At 41.3% G+C, this 3,429-nt stretch overlaps 1 protein-coding gene across 1 annotated transcript in view; it reads right to left on the bottom strand.

The window, feature by feature from the left end:
- FAM210A (family with sequence similarity 210 member A) overlaps nucleotides 1-3,347 on the bottom strand; it is a 33,870-nt gene extending 30,523 nt beyond the window's left edge. The window contains exon 1 of the mRNA XM_039846575.1: nucleotides 3,142-3,347. The gene's annotated coding sequence lies outside the window, so the exon portion shown is untranslated. The remainder of the gene's footprint in view (nucleotides 1-3,141) is intronic.
- Nucleotides 3,348-3,429: the final 82 nt, after the last annotated feature.

Below are 3,429 nucleotides of genomic sequence, written 5' to 3' on the forward strand. Positions count from 1 at the left end.
GGAACATTATAACCAAATCAGAAAAGTCATCAAGATCTTGTTCCTCTAGAACTACTCTCAGTACCAATATCTGAATCAGACAAGGTTCTCCAGAGATACAGAACCAATAGAAGAAAATATATACCTATATCTATGTCTACCTCTCTCTCTCTTTAGAAAAACAGATATTTCTAGCTATTAGAAATCTATTATTAGATCATTTATCTAAATAGATACAGATTTAAGGAATTGGCTCACGCATTTGCAGAGCTAGAAAATGAAATGTACGAGGCAGATATGCAGGCTGAAAACTCGGGCAGAAATCAATGCTGTAGTCTTGAGGAAGAATTATTTATTCTTGAGACACTTGAGTTTGAAATTTAGGCCTTCCATTGATTGGATGGATTGGATGGGGTCTACACATATTATTGAGGTTAAGCTCCTTCAAGGTCAATTGATTGTAGATGCTAACCACATCTTCAAAATACCATCACAGTTACACCTACATTAGTGTTTGATTAAGTTAGGTTAACATATAAAAGTAGTCATCACACATAATAAACTTAGAGATTTCTCAACCAAATTTTACTTTAAACTATAGAAAAGACTTTTAAACAAGAATATCTTGTGTGCTCCAAGAGGCAGTAAAATTTTAGGAGGGTACTTTTATCAGTGGACTGGAGAGACAGTGCTTCCTCCAAGAGTTTTTGGAGAAATAAATCTTCTATAAACCACCTCTTTCCCACCTTTAAGAACATCATTCTTAGTAAGCTATAACATTGCATCCACATTTTTTAAAGTGTTTATGTTTCAAAAATGCAATCTTCAACTCTATAACAGAAATCATGCTTTAATATTACAAGCCCAACTACTCTCGCTTTGAGAACTAATGACTTAAAAAGAGGGATGGTATCTACTAAATCTGTTGCTTGCCTTTACTCTGACCAAAAAACCTTAAATTACTACTTTATTTTCACTCACTAATAAAGTATAATCCAAACCAGGAGAAATCCAAACCAGGCAGGGTAAGTGGGTGAATGATGGCTCAAATAATCAAAACGGTGCATAAAGAAATCTTATAAGTGTGTTGAAATAATTCCTGTCTGACCTTTTTAAAAAGATGAATTTTTAAAAATCCTTTCTTAGCAATTCATTCATTCAATAAGCACCCACTATGTGCCGGGCACTGTTCGAGGCACCTAGGTTAAACCCCTGAACAAAATGATGATCCTGTCTTGGTGGATCTCCCATTCTAGTAAGATAGCATTCTTGTCCAGCTATTTTCCCTCTGAACACAACAGCCCAAGCATTAAAAAATATCAAAACATTTTCTGAAAGTCTACTATGTGTCAGCCAAGTTGCAAGTCCGAGTTTGGCCTCCTAGCAGACACTATTTCATTATTAACATAGAATCTGGTCTCTGAAGCTAGATTGCCTGAGTCCAAATCTCAGTACCACTAATTCCCAGCTGTATGCCCTTAGCCTAGTTATTTAATGTTCATCTATACAACAAAAATAATCCTAACTATGCCACTGGATTATATAATTAAATGAGTTCAAATGTGTAAAGCATTTAATCTGGCATACAGACAGTACTAAAATACTAATTATAATTTTAATTCTGTTTCCAGAAAACCAGATATTACACATGCAATATGGGGAAAATGACATCAATGATAACATCAATTTTTATCTGGTCTGTTTACTCCCTCTATTATTACCATCTTTAAGAGTTCTTCTATTCTCAGCTAAATTTACATGACTTCCAGTTTGTTTTATGAAAACTACAAAATATGAGCTCTACATCTCATGCATATCAAGTTATAGTAGTTTGTATAAACACACAGTTAAGAGGCATATAATGTAATGAGAAAATTTCTTAAAAAGTCAAAGTTAGACTCATTTTCCCTAAAATTAAAACAGCAATAACTCAAGAAACTTTAGCATCAGAACCAGCAAATAGGGACTACATAATTGCCTAGTTCTAACGCGTGGATGTATAAATAGTGCGTTCAATTTCTAGGTCCTATACATTTGCAGTTGTCAATATTCATGAACTTAAGTTCTCAACCTAGACTCACTGCATTATAATAAAAATACAAGTCATCTGAAATTGATGGCTCATCCTCATTTGTTAAAAATAGGCCTCATTCTTGATCCAAAGTTTATAAAAGGTCAACAACCTCAGAAAGGTTAATGTCCACATGTTAGAAGTGGCTCAATTGCAAAGTATATGCTGCAAATGCTGCCTTCCCCAAAGCGAAGTCTATTCATTAATATAACTATGCCTACTTACAAGTGGGCAGGCTAGTAAAACATATCTTCAAAGCTGCTTTTAAAGGGATCGTTTTTGTAAAGAATAACTCAAGATGGATCGTAAATCTGAACACGTTTTTTACACTCTTAAGGTGAGGAGGTGCTGAGGCACAATAACGTCAATATGCACACACATATTAATTATCTTAGTCCACATGTGCGGTTTGGACCTTAATCTCAGGTTGAAAGCCCTGAACTATGGAGCTTTCCAGTTTCAGTACAGTCGATACCTTCGACTCTCCAGTGGAAATCTGTGGGTATGGACAAAGAAAATGTTGTTTCCCCCAACCACTCCATAACAAAGTCCAACCAACACAGAATTCTACACCCTGAGGCGTTTCTCAACAGTAGGTATGGGAAGCTGCTTTCTCTTGAATCTGAGAGCTGAGAAAGGCCTCTCTGGAAGGAGGTACGGCACTGCGTCCCAAATACGGCGATAGGGAATGACCTGCTAGTCCCTAAGAAGTAAGATGTTGCTCGTTCTTAAAACAACTCCGAGAGCGGAGGTGCACAGGCCCCTCCTCAGCAGGCTTCCGAGGAAAAGAGTGGAGTGTGAAGGGTTACACCGCAGAAAGCTGAAAAGTCCCAAAGGCAGGATCTGCTAGGACACTGGTCCAACAGAGAAAGGCGGGGGTGACCTCTTTCGGCAGCTTCGCGGGGGGCGGGTAAGGGGACGGGAGAGTGTGGACCCCCGCCCTGCAGGCGGAACCTTGCCACAGCCCAAGGAGCGGTGCGAGCCGGGCAGCTGTCGGGTTCGCACCGGGGTCTGCTCCCCAACGTGCACGGGGTTGAAGGTGCCCTCTCCACCCCTCCCGCTGCCCCTTAGAGGTCTTAGGCCCAGGATACCTCTTAGGACGTTGAAACCGCCGCCGCTTCAACGCACAGGCCGGACAACAGTTTCTCAGATGCCACGGCGGTGTCAATCAGTAGACTAACCTAACCGAGCGTGGGCCAGGGTGCTGGAACCCGCAAGTCTGAAGTGGACGCTCGCCTCCCACCACCCACAGCCCTACCAGCCGCGCCCACTAGCAACGTGCTCGCGACTGCCAGAGCGGGCTGGCGCGGCCCATAGCACGCCGCTGCGCGCGGCACGACGGGACTCGTAGTTCCGGCGCGAAGGTCGCGCGACACTAC

Source organism: Pteropus medius, unplaced genomic scaffold (assembly GCF_902729225.1).
Source record: "Pteropus medius unplaced genomic scaffold, Ma_sr-lr_union100, whole genome shotgun sequence".
NCBI classification, from domain to species: domain Eukaryota; kingdom Metazoa; phylum Chordata; class Mammalia; order Chiroptera; family Pteropodidae; genus Pteropus; species Pteropus medius.